The 14308-nt window shown below is 37.9% G+C and overlaps 1 protein-coding gene across 3 annotated transcripts in view; it reads left to right on the forward strand.

Moving 5' to 3' along the window:
- Window positions 1–14308, forward strand: part of LOC133534402 (rho guanine nucleotide exchange factor 17) — a 197358-nt gene that overhangs the window by 126789 nt on the left and 56261 nt on the right. The gene's annotated exons all lie outside the window — the stretch shown is intronic.

Genomic DNA, 14308 nt, shown 5'->3' on the forward strand with positions numbered 1-14308 from the left:
CAAATGTATGAGGAATTTTAACACAGATATGTCACATTCTGGACAGAGTAGAGGAGTCACTACCAACTTCACTATCGATTTGCCAGACAAACCAACAAATAAATATTGCTTGTTCTGATAAAATATATGGATACAGTCAGTTACAGAGCATTAAAGTGTCGGTATTAGACCCTAGAGAGCAGTAAAATCACGTAGTAGGATACAAATGTTGGGAAAGAAAGTAATTTATCGCAAAAGGTTTCAAAGGAAGCAATCCGTTGCAGGTAATTTCAATAAAAATCGGATTCATCTTTCCGTATGAGTTTTTTAACTGTCTGTGGTATATACATATATACTCTAAAATATAATGAAATAGAATAGCTCATATAAATAGGTCAAGGCGAAGGGATTTCGGCAAAACATATGCGATTGATACTTCTGCCGCCCCAGCGGTATTAGTACGATTGCGGAGCGGAAGCAGATATCCGTCATTTTCTAACTGTAACTTTAAAATAGGCGGGTAGTCTATCTCGCAGCTAGGACCCGTATATATGTATTTCTAGGTATTGAAATCACATCACACGTACGTACACGTATCACGTGACCAATTACAGTCCAAACTTTTCTTTTCTTTCGTGTCGATAGAGAGTTGCGATCTCTATTCTACGCCACACAAAAATCTTGTTTGCTTCTATATCCTCACTCATATCTCTGTCGATTTTAACATAATTATCAGTGATTCAAATAGTGAATGTTTTATACGTTAGGAAGGTTTATGGTTATGTTGCACTTGAATTGATTTGCTCAGATTGATGATAAGTATTCGTGGTCAAAGCCTGCTATTATTAGCTGAAGCTGTGGTGTGCGGCTTCTAAACAGTGCCTTTGATGGCGAACATCATTGATTAACTCTGTCATTACTGACACCTTTTACCAAACAGTTTTCATATGACCTACCACCTACCCACTTAATGTAATGGGAAATTAACTCTTCGTGTGTAATATTACATAGCTGTAAATCACGTACTTAATATACATAATAAACGTTGGCGTTGAAACTCTAGGTCCATGGGGTCCCAGCGCGCACAAGTTTTTTGGAGAAATCTCGAAACGTCTGGTTGATGTAACTGGTGACCGAAGAGCTGGCGGCTTCCTCGCACATCGTATCAGTATCGCGATACAACGAGGAAATGCCACCAGCATCCTTGGTACAATGCCTCAAGGGCCTATTTTAGATATAATAAGCTAGTTATAGTAATCATCTGTATATATCCATTATGTTTATTATCAATAAATTTCTTAATTATTGTATATACATATATAAGGTATATATTACATATTACACATCTCGAAAGAGTACCAACATAACATTAAACTCCTTCAAAATTATATCCCACTAAAAACATTTTCATGTAAAATGTTGCCAAGACGAAACCATAAGGCTCGCACAGTAAAAAAGTTATCAGATCTCATGTAGAGCCAAGCTTCAAACTCTACAAGCCCTAACTTCACAAACTCTACCTTAGTCAAAATATGTGGCTTGGCCGTTTCGTTATTACAAGAGCTATTAAACCTACTTATAACAAAAAAATAATGAACAGTGAATACACTTTTTATCTTACGCCCATGGGATTTTTATCTCACCGTCATGGCTACCGTCATTTATGACCGGTTTTTTTGTGAATTTTTCCCATTTTAATTTATTAGATTTAATTTCTTTTTGTTTCTTATGATAATCTTCCATCGCCTAATTTAAAGGTATATAAAAATCCTGAAATATGTATCTTATTATTTATAACAAGGAGTCCCTATGTAAATTTTTAGGGGTCTCTATTGTTTCCCATAAAGTTTTAAGTCATAATGTATTGTTTGTCCGCATTTTCGTTAGCCATAATTTGGTTTTTCTTAGAAACGCGTAACTTTTCAGGATTGCTATAAAGCAACAGAATTATAGATCAACTATGTTATATAATAGGGTCGGTGTACCTCAAGGGACTATACTTGGACCTTTATTGTTCCTTTTATATAGTAACGATTTGCCTCTAATTACAAATCGCCGTTGTACCTTATTTGTGGACAATCAAAATTATGAGAATGTTATTAATAATGCTATTACTGACATAATTAAATGGTTAAATCATAATAATTTATAAGTTAATGTTGATAAAACAAAGTACATCCAATTTATTAATAGAAGAGGTAAGAAGGAGAAATTGTATATAGCTTATAACGGACAGACTTTCGTAGAATGTGATACCACTACACGTTCTTAGGGTTTGCCCTGGATGATGTACTTGGAAAATGCATGTGGATAAAGTATGCTCAAAAATTAATAGATTTGTATATGTTTTATGGCGATTGACACGCATAACTGATATGAAAACCGCTATAATGTCGTATCATGCTTTTGTTGTATCCAATTGAAGGTAGGGTATTTTGATTTGGGGAAATTCATCATATGTAAATCATGCCCTTATAGCACAAAAACAATGCATTAGAGCAATATGCAACATGCCTAGAAGAACATCTTGTGTAAGTTCGTTTATTAAACTGAAATTGTTAACGATTCACTCGATTTATATATACGAAGTCTGTGTATTTGTTAAATTACACCCCGATATATTCGTCATGAAAAGAGATATAATCAATTTTAATACTAGATATCCTGACAGGCTAGTACTCCCTAAAATGCATACAGTCATGAAAAACAAAAGCTGTTACGCAATGTGCGTTAAAATATTTAACAGACTGCCTGATGAGGTTAAACAACTACCCTTCAATAAATTTAAAAACAAACTGTACTCTTTTCTTGTTGACAAGTGTTACTACAGTCTGAAGGAATTTTTCGATAACGGACTGTACATTTTATATTAATTGACTGTAAATTTTATAATTTGTTTGTATCAGTAACAGTCCACGTTTATGAATTAACGGCTTTATGACAAGTTTAATAATGCATGTATTGTTGAAAATAATCGTCTATTACTAGCCGACAAACCAGTCTGTCCACCTAGGTGGACGGTTAGTATTTTTTTTTTCTTAACCAACAATCTGCCTAGTTGGTTGGTTAGTAATATGAACTTTTAGTACCAGCCGACCAACTTTATATGATTGGTTGGTAATCTGCATATACCAACCAACATACAAAATGATCTGGAAATTTCACTAGTCCAATTGTTAATTTCAGTATGTGTATGTGACCATATTAGTGGTAGTACAGACTCCTAAAAATCAGCGTTTAGACCTCACATAAAAGACATAAAAATTGGGATTCTATTCAATTTGTTTTAACACGTTCACAGTTCACAGTCCTCATACAAAATGTTCCGATTTCCTCGTACGTCCAAGCAAATTGCTTCCATAGTGACCCAACAACGGCTATAGTACCCATGTTGCCCAGACTTGTGAAGACAGTTCGTCTTGATGTACTTCATCATGTACGTCATGTACTTGTATGTCACTGTAAACGTGTTAAGAACTTTTTTTTTTAATTTTTTATGTTCAATTTAACGGTTTTTTGTAAGTGTTTAAAAAAACTAACTAGGTAGTTAGTCAAGAAAAAAAAAATATCAACAACCAACCAGGTAGACAGTAAGGAAAAAAAATTAACAACGAACCAACTAGGTTGTTGGTTACGAAAAGAAAATACTAACCGTCCACCTAGGTGGACAGACTGGTTTGTCGGCTAGTAATAGACGAAAATAATTATGTCGATTAATCTTAAATTTGTATAAAACAATTAAATGTGTAAGTATGGCTCTAATCTTAAATTTGTATAAAACAATTAAATGTGTATGTATGGCTCTAAAAAAATGTAACACACCTTTGTATACCACATTTAATGGCAAATAAATATATTTCTATTTCTAATTCAAACCTAACCTAACCTAGCTATAGGATAACCTAAGGAAATTCCTGAAAAGTTAAAGGTTTCAGAGTTATGACTAATGATTATATGACTATCATGACTATGACTTTAAATAATTATGCCAAAAAAAAGGGATCCGCAATTTTTAGACCTCTAGCGTCAATATTTGCGGAACTCTCATACAAACTTTCATCCTCTAGTTTAAGGAGTCTGGGGGTAAAAGTGCCAAGATTTAGAAATATTTTTTTGTGTGTGTTTCCCTAATAGTCGTACCAGTTTACATACCAAATTTTAGCTTTCTATGACTTCAGGAAGTACCCTAGAATTTAGATAATTATCAGTGAGTGAGTGACAAAATCAGGGTTTTATGATATCAATAAAATATAAAGTATAAGAGTTATGAAACCGAAACTTGTTACGTGTAATGAGTCCATTATTGACATCATATCTCTAGAATTTAGTTTACCTGATATAATCCAAACCTAAGTAATGAGAGTTAAAAAAAAGACGAAGCGTTTAGAGAAAAGGTAGTGCCCTTTCGCGACGCTTGGCTCGTCTTGGCGCGGGCACTGCCGTGCCCCCAGATTTGTTTCTGTGGTAATTCCCACACAAAGCGGCTCATTAATATTCCTCTTATGGCGCTTGAGTGTATGAAGTATATACATATATACTTCTTACACTCAACATTTTTAACTCAACGTTTTTACGGTAACATTACCGTAAAAACCCGTTTTTAGTGAAAACGCGTTCCCCTCAGTAAAAATTAGTTTTCCGTATCACCTCAGTAAAAACGCGTTTTCACTATTTAAAACTAGTTTTCCGTAAGGCCTCGGTGAAAACTAGTTTTAACTGGGGGTTTTTTAGTCAAAACTAGTTTCGCAACTAATTATGTATACATAAATATATAACAATTAACTTAGGTAATGTAATATCGTAACTCAACGAAGACCACATAAGCTTAGAAAAAATTTAAAAGTGGAAAAATTACTGTCTTGGGTGAGACTTGAACTCACGGCCTCTGGATCCAGAGATAGCATCGTTCGCAGACGTTTCTGCTTATTAAAAAGTAATGAAGACCACATAGTTACACATTATATTTAATAATTATGTCACCCATGGTTGAAAGGACAGCTGTCAATGTTGATTTGCGTAGATATACCAGGACAATGAGTAAGGCAATTGTATGCTTTCTTGACAGATGTAATAGTCTTTGAATAAACTTTATCTTGATTGCCACTAAATTGTATATTGACTGCATTTATAGCACGTCATTAATTACTGCAGTATAAACAGAGATTACATTTGTTTACTAATCAAATTGAGCTCGATACAAACCAATTAATTACGTCTGCGATTGATTCATCGGTAATTAATTGTAGCTGACTCGCATTATTGCGGCTCCGCTTTGTTGATTAAAGGATTGTTAATAATATGATTAACCTATTTTCTATTTGATAATGTAGTTCTTTGGTGTTCGTATTAGGTAGAAGGCTACTTAATTTTTGTAAACAATATTTTAATAAATTATCAGTCAAAGTATGGATAAAAGTTATTAGAATAATCTATAAGTTAAATGTCCAGGCGACTAAGGGTCGGTCGCATTTGCAAATCTTTTCAAATGTTTTATTTAATGGAAAGCTTAAATTCGTGAATTGCAATCAGCGTAGCCTGGCTTTAGACAATATCTAGAATGTTATTGTGTCGTTGAGTTAGCTGTGTTTATTTATACCGAAGCTCGAAATAAACTTAAATACTGCGACATATCTAAAATTATTCATCGAATTTAAATCAGGCGCTGGAGCTATATATTGATGGATGATATTATGGATGTAATAATAACGCTCGCTGGCGTATTAGTTTTCGTTTAAAAACGGTGATTTTAACGATGCTTATGCTACTAGCGCTTAAAAGTAAATACCTACTAGCGCCACATACTGGCGCCAAAGATCGACATCAGCTTTTGTAGTTGTAACCATAAAATAAAGAAAAATAAGGACGCCTGATTTCTGTAAGATATTTTTCACTTTATATTTCACAGAGTGATAAAAATAATATTGGATACAAGTTTCATATTGCCCATCGTAAACTGGGTTAGCCGGGCCGCGGTGTCCTACCGGAGGACCCTCTCAGTCACGCTGACAGCTGATCGATAGTTTGGCCATTGGAAATAGTTACCTGCCAGTCCGATTGTCAAACGGTAAGGTTCGCTTTTTAGTCGGCCAATGCAAATAATGTTAGTTTTAGTTCTTACGTTTGCCACATTAAAACATGTTATCTTGATTCGATATTGATTTGACAGTCCAAGATCCGGGACCAGTGTTCTTCTTCTTCTTCTTTGTCAGGGGCTATGTGAGCCTCTACTGTGTATCTATTGTGATCGCCACCTACTACAACTCTCGATCCGAACCTGCAACTTCAAACAGCTGCAGGATCTTCTTGATATCGAGAGGCCTTAACTCCTCCGGACGTAATATGTGTCTGCCCAGGATTGAGTCACGAGTGCGCATTAGGCAAGGGCACTCTGCGAGGATGTGCAAAGGCGTCTCCTCTGCCTCCATGCAGAGTCTACACCGCCCCATGTTACGTTTCCCTATAGTGAGCATGTGCTTATTTAGGCCGCATTGCCCAATAAGCACCCTTACCAAGTTTCGGAGTTGGTTCCTAGACAGCACTAAGGCGTTCGAGGTCGCCTTTTTGCTGAAGGCCGTGATAAGCGCCTTGGAATGATTCAAGCTTGTAGTGTCTCTCCAGAGTTGAATGGTTTTGTAGTGACAGTAGGTCTTTAGGGTCAGCCGCGTTAGGCTTTTGGAAATACCACAAAAAGGCTCAGGACTGAAATTCTTCCCCTTAGCCCCTGCTTGCGCGAGTTCGTCGGCCTTTTTGTTTCCTGCGATACCCGCGTGCCCCGGGACCCAAAGTAGAACAACCTTGTTCCTGGCTCCAAGGTTGTTCAGTAGCTGCCTGCAGTTCTCGACCAGCCTTGATGTAGTAACATCAGAGGTTAGGGCCAAGAGTGCCGCCTGGCTTTCCGGATGGATATATATTGTATTTTTGCCGTAGTTGCATTGCAAGTTGATCGACGCACATTCTAGGATTGCGTATCCCTCTGCCTGAAATATAGAGCAGTAACGTTCTAGGTTTAAGCTAATGCCCTTCCTAGGCGCTTCGCCATTCACTCCGCAGCCTACTTCAGATCCGGATTTGGAGCCATCAGTGTACCACCTCAGGTTTCCTTCTTTCCACTTGATTTAACTATTTGACCAGTCCTCCCTTTTGGGGAGTTCCACTGAGTAAAGTTTGTGTGGACACAATTTGGGTGCCATCGTGTCGGAAGGCATTCCAAGAACAGGAATATCGTGTACTGATTACCTTAGCAGTCTCAGACGATAACCAGTTACCTCTCCTCGCGCCCGCTATTCTAAGCATACTAGATTTCGCCTCCAATTCCAAATGCAGATGAAGGGGCGGCAGATTTAGTATGGCCTCTAGGGCTGCCGTCGGGGAGGATGACATGGCTCCAGTGACGATAACACAGGCAGTTCTTTGCAGACTGCTAAGCTTCGCCACCGTTACCGTTTGCGTCGTTTTCCTGTACCATGCTACAGAGGCGTAAGTCACTATCGGCCTCACTATAGATGTGTACAGCCATAAGGCAATTTTGGGTTTTAGACCCCATCGATTGCCTGCTAAACGACAGCATATTGCCAAGGCCGATCTAGCCTTTTGTATGATTCCGTCCACATGATTGTTCCAGGTCAGTTTCTGGTCCATTAATACCCCTAGATATTTGACCTCTGTTGAGAACAGAATAGTTTTTCCATTCATGACAAGCGGGTTAAGTTTATCTAGTTTCCGCTTGTTCGTGAATGGAACTATAGTTGTATTCTCTGCATTGATAGACAATTAATTCTCACCGCACCATGTATTTATGGGGTTGAGAGCCCTCTGCATAAGGTCTGATACAGTACTTTGGCAGTTGCCCCTCACCGTCACAACAAGGTCGTCTGCGTACCCCTGAGTGTCGATTCGGAGCTCCGCCATCTTAAGCAGAAGTCCATCCACTGCAAGAGTCCAGAGCAAGGGAGATAGGACACCCACTTGCGGGCAGCCTCTCACAGTGGTCACTTCGATTGTGATGTTAAGCAAGTCTAGCCTAACCACTCTGCCTGAGAGCATGTTTTGCTCCCAGCGGATAGTGGTGGGGTCCACCTCCTTGGCCCTAAGCCCCTCCACCAGTGTCCGAATGAGTGTATTATCGAAAGCGCCCTCAATATCGAGGAAGGCCGACAGGGCTATTTCCTTGTCTTCCAAGGCCCTTTCCACTCTGTCGACCAGCTCCAGCAAGGCTGTCTGAAGGACTTGGCCAGAGCATAATCCTTCTTCCCAGCCTTCGGTATAAATAATACCTTAACCTTGTTCCACTGCTCTGGTAGGTATCCCCAGGCATAACTAGCTCTGAAGATTATAACCAGATGCGGGATTAGGACTTCAGCTCCTCGTTGCCATAGTACAGGGTTTACTAACCAGTGTTACGAGTGTTAAGATTTTTTTTTTAAACCTCACAATAATAGAATTCTATAAAGTTTCCTAAGGTAATAATGCAATTAAATATAAAATGTAAAAAGGTGCGGGTCATTACAAAAGCTTTAGCTTTTGTGAGTGGCTGACTGGGTTTATTGAGATGCTATTCTTAGAGTAAGTATACTTAGTTTTTCAATTTCCGCCGCCTCAGCGAAAGTAGCAATTGGAAAAAACCAAACCTTTAATGAAAAATTCTAGCGATTTAAAATGCTATTTAAACGTAGAAATAGAGTGATTTTTCTATTTTTTAAACATTTCTGAGTTATAAATATAGAACCACAATAAATTAGAATTTATATTATTTTTTTAGACTAATTAAACCTTTAAAATGCTAAATTATGGACTTATAAGCCGACAACCAGTTCGTGGGCCCTTGTCTGTATTAAACTGCATTATAAACTCTTTGTAACATCGTCCTACTGTAAAACGTGCTCTGCATCCATATTAGCCATATTTTGATATGTATGCATGTGCGCATATTCATGTGCACAATACCGGAACTCCTCAATTTCCCAATTCCCATAACCCTGTTTATTGGCTGTCTAATGACGTATTGATCCACGATGTAATGAGGAATTCTCGGAAACTACGTGTTTGATGTTTCTGCTTGTTGCTCCGATGAGTTTTCACTATTCGGCTCTAGTTTTAGCGAATATTGCATAGTAGCTTGTATTGTAGTACGGGCGATTTTCCGCAACTCGACGAGCTGTACGCGTATTGTAATCGGAAAATAATTGTTATAAAAAAATGTGGCATAAATTAAAACATGTCACAGCTTCGACTTTGCAGTACAATAAATTAAGTGAATACCTAATATTAACAGTCGGAAGCTTTTTACCCGGTTGCGCGACAGCAAAGAGCGAGTTTATTTATTTTCAGAGATTCTAAAGAGCTTAATATACAATTTCCTGTTGTTTTATTCTTACTTTGGTTTTGTTTAATCGACATACGCGAAATAGCTTCAAATAAAGCAGTTACGAAAGGGGAAATTTCCTAATAACGAGTTTGTTCCAGTTTCCTTTTAAACCAATTACCTGGGATAATAACAATCATAACATCTTCCTCATCTTATCGTATAATCCTTATTTTCTGCATTACAAAGCAATTTGTTTTGGTACTCCTCTTTACCTCCGTCGCCTTTTATTTTCGATCAGCAGTAAACTTTAGCACGTTTTACAACTGTGTCGTTTTAACTTGACTCATTAACGATATAGAAGGAATGAAGTTACTATTAAAATAACTGATAATTATGGTCGCGATTTATTGTAATTAGACGCACAAAACGTTGGGTTGACTTAACGTAAAAAAAAGTGTAGGCAGACCCCTATTCTTGCTCTCCTATGTTTTTAATCAAATGTTGCATTTGAATAAAGATAATACAATTAAATTTAGGAGTGACCATTTGACAAAGTTCCAAAACGCAAAGCGATCGTAGGTTTGCATATAAAGTAGGTGTACCTTTACCTGCTTATCACACGGTTGCAAAAAAATATCGACAATATCATCGATGACGATTTTATTAAATAAATAAAAAATGTTATTTGGTTTACAGATCGGCAAAATCTTTGTTCAACACTTCGTGCTAATATTGATACCTGAGCGAGAGAAAGATTCTAAAATCTTGAGTGCGAGGGTTAAGCAAACTTTGCTACTGAGTAAAACACACAACTTTTTACCACACCAACGCGAGCAAAATACTGACTGTAAAATATTACAAATCAAATCCAAATAGACGATAATAAATATTTATCTTTCAGAATCATCATTTAAAAGTCAATTCTACCTGCTAAATGAGGAAACGACTTAAAATTTGCAACTATAAAATGGAACTTTCTCATCCGTTTTAGAACAATCAATAGAGCCTTTTCCAGCTGGTGTGGTGCAAAAACACTTATAAGTTATCTGAAAATGCTAACAGAACATGCATATTATCTAAACCACGATTCAGTTACGCTCCAACCTTACCAGCCATAGACGTAACCCGAGGCGGCCCTGTGCTGTCATTGTACACCCCCCATTGTCAGGGACCGGTCGTCACGTACACGGCTACCTGTCAAGTGCCCGTGACTCCTTTACTGTTATTGCAATTGCTTACTGAATCTAATGCTCAGGCGAATCAGTTTGAATGAGTACTTATATATCATTCTATCGGGTATTTATTGGGTATCTTTGTCTTTCAGACCGTGGCTATGAAGCCGATTCTAAGTTTAATATCGCAACGTATTTTGTTGTGTTGATGACATTGACACGATTCTCAATACATCTTGCGCGCACTAATAAGTTCAAAGGAGATGCCTCATGCAAGACTCAGTGCGCCCACCAATAAGCTCGAGCGTTGTAAACCATTTAACAATTAAATACAGAGCGAGAGCACTATGAGTAAATTTAATATTCATTGCTGAAACACTGTTACATTAAGGGTAGGGAGGACCTGCGTGAACTGAAACATGACCTTAAGTAGACCTGTATTCACTTATAAAAGAGCCCTTGAGGCCTACATACCTAAATAAAATTTTGAATTTAGGTTCTAAAATATCACATAATGAGGCAGTGTAGGCAGGCTTATTATTTAATTTTGTAATTATATGTATGTCGGCGGCCGATCGGAAGATCAGGCAGAAAGTGAAATTCTTAGGCATATCGTGAACGTGAAAATCTTTGTCTCGTTCCCTGAGTCGACGGAGCCCCGCTACGCGGGGATCCTATTTCTGGATAGTTTGCCCTTCGGACATTTGAAGAAACCTAACGAACCCATCCTAATTACTCGTATCTATTGGTTTAATGTGACTACCGTCAAAACATTACACAGGAACCCTACATTCTGCGTGATTTTACGATCGACCGCCGAGATGTAGGTATAACTAAATATTCCCGGCCCGGCGTTCTACTCGCTCTTGTGCGGTAAGGAATAGGAGAGGCCTTGAGAGCGTCGTGTTGTGCTAGTTTCCATATAAACCTTTTACGTAGCTACAGACTGTTTATATGGACTCTGTAGTGTGATGCCTGATGTAATGACACAGCAATGTGACGTCAATGTAGGCTCCGCTCGTACGTACATGCGTCAGCACAATTGAAAGTCCTCTTAATAATCAGAATGTATAGTATTACAAATTCGATATCTGGGTCATGAACAAATTAAACTTTATTTTTTCCTGTTTCTGCTTGTTTAGAATTTTATGATAGGGCCACTATTTGCCTCAGGTGGTTGGTAAAGAAATTGCACTATCATTTTCTACTAGAAGGTACTTGAGTTTTCGTTTTTTTTTTTTATTGGAAAAAGGTAAGCATTTGAGCACAATCTCACCTGACTACATTCAAGACTAAAACTAGTTTATTTATTAGGTACATTTTTTATACGGTGGCAAACAATGATACGACCCGCCCGCGGTAGCCTATGAGCTCCTGCAACAACAGATATATTATAAGCGCATTACCGACCCTTTAAAAACCTATCCACTCCTTTCTTGAGGAACCCCAAAAGAACATTATTACTCACTTAACAAAATACAACTTAACAAATTCCGCTTCATTTCATGCAGCCATGCCTTTCAATCCGTAGGTAACAACAATAACTTCTTACTAACCGTCTCCGTTAAACGATAGACCTATTATTCTGCGGTTCTGGTTAAGGTGAAGACCGGAAGTAGTTATTACATGTCGTGAGCTCTTGCGAATTGTCCAAGTTAATAAACTGGAGTGTTCCTGTTTACCCAATTTATGAAAGCAGACAGAGTAGTAGCCTGTGTTAAATACGTAAAATTTTTTTGAATTAAAAATACATCTTCCGTTTAATCATGATTGAACGCAAGTAATTATAGATAACGCACACAATTCACGCACAACACTACAATGGTACTTTGCAAAAAAGTATTTCACAATTACTCGGAACTGTACCTACTCTTTTATATTGTATGCCATAGAGGCAGAGAGGTCAGAACTAGAGAACTTATTATACTATTGACTTCTTCTAGCATTGAATCTTTCTCGCGCCTCGCACTCATGAATGAATACGACAGGGATGCAAAGTGCATTACATATCCAATTAAAATCACCTGCACTTGTCACAGTACATCAACTATATGCGACCAATTTAACATAAATATAAGTTCACAACCTAATTAACATATTATTAACGTCGTGTTTACTCGTACCTACCTATATTTGGCAAATAGGGCTCTTAAACTTGATTGTACGGTCACGTCTGAAAATATCGATACGGACAAAGTGCCAAAAATATGTATACACTAAGGTCGTGTTTACATATTTTTGGCACTTCGATTGTGTCGATGTTTTCAGACGTGACACAACCTACTCGCTGAATCAGTACTTACAAATCCGGCCGTAAGTCCGGTCATTGAACTTAAGATACACTGAGCAATATTTCGTCTGTTATCTCTAAATGGATCGCATCGATCAGCTCCAAGTACGCAACAAAGTTATCTCTGCTGGCGGTCAAAACAGGAACTACTGTTACTTCATACAAATTTTATTCAAAGTTATTAGAGTGGCGCCTCAACTAACTGTATTTATAATTTGGTAGGCTATCAATTCTGGGAAATTCTATATTTTAGATATCTAGTTTAAATGCTAGTATATTGTTTAATTTAGTTATAAATATGAAAACAAGGTGATAGGGTTGATAACACGATTGATGAATTTTATTATAATAAGTCGTTTTAAATTCTTTATGATCCAAAATCCAGGTTCTTAATTCCAAAATTGTTTCGAAATTGGTCGAAACTTTAACGAAATTTTTAGCAAAATATTTTATTTAACTAAGTACAACATAAAAACCGATGGGATTTCTAAAAATCGATTTAAACTGAATGCATAGGGCATATAAACTAAACAACCCAAGCCATGCCATAATATCTAATACAAAATCACTTACTCCAGCAGCTATGACAACTAAAACCAAATAAAATTAAAGTACAAAAACCTAGTCATAACATTCCTAACCAAATAAGTACCAAATATTATTATGATTCGAGTACAAAAGTGAAACCATGCAAGTCGACAAAAGTGGTAGAAGTGTAAAAATGAGGCGAGACTGCCTAAAACTGAGGCTGAGCGACCCGAGCCCAGGGTCCATCAGTTCGTCCTTCCATGCATCGGATTCGGACGACGAGAGCTCGGAGCGGTCAAGGAAAGACCACAGGGAGCTACCTGCGGCGGTTACCTCTAAACAGGTTAGTATTTTGTTCTGCAATTTCGTTTCTTCCCTAGTAGACCTTGAGAAAGCATCAGGAATCTGATCAGACGCGACTGCCTTAATTGAAGCTGAGTGACCCAAGCCCAGGTTCCATCAGCTCGTCGTTCCACGCGTCGGACTCGGACTATAAAAGCTCGGAGAGGTCAAGGAAAGACACAGGAAGCTATCTGCGGCGATTACCTCTAAACAGGTCAGTATTTTGTACATCGATTTCGTTTCTTCCCCGGTAGAATTCCATGACAAGGTATCAGGAATCTGATCAGACGCGACTGTCTGAAACAGGCTGAACGACTCGAGTCCAGGGTCCTTCAGCTCGTCCTTCCACGTGTTGGATTCGGACGGCGAGAGCTCGGAGTGGTCAAAGAAATACCACAGAGAGCTACCTGCATCGGTTATCTCTAAACATGTCAGTACTTTAGTTTCGTATCTTCTCTCGTAGCCCTAAATTTCGTGGCCCCAACGTGGCTCCCGTAACTAGTAGAGATATAGGTATATAAGAACTTGATCTAAATATAATTTCAAATGCATGTGTGTCCTCTGTTATATATAGAAATTATCCCCTGTTACCTGATCACATTGTTTAGGAGTGATAGATGTACACACTAACGCACACAAACTTTGTCTGTCTATAAGTACATCTTTCCCTTTATTTCCCTTAGTTAGGTACTG

Source organism: Cydia pomonella, chromosome 2, assembly GCF_033807575.1.
Source record: "Cydia pomonella isolate Wapato2018A chromosome 2, ilCydPomo1, whole genome shotgun sequence".
In the NCBI taxonomy this organism is placed as follows: Eukaryota; Metazoa; Arthropoda; class Insecta; order Lepidoptera; family Tortricidae; genus Cydia; species Cydia pomonella.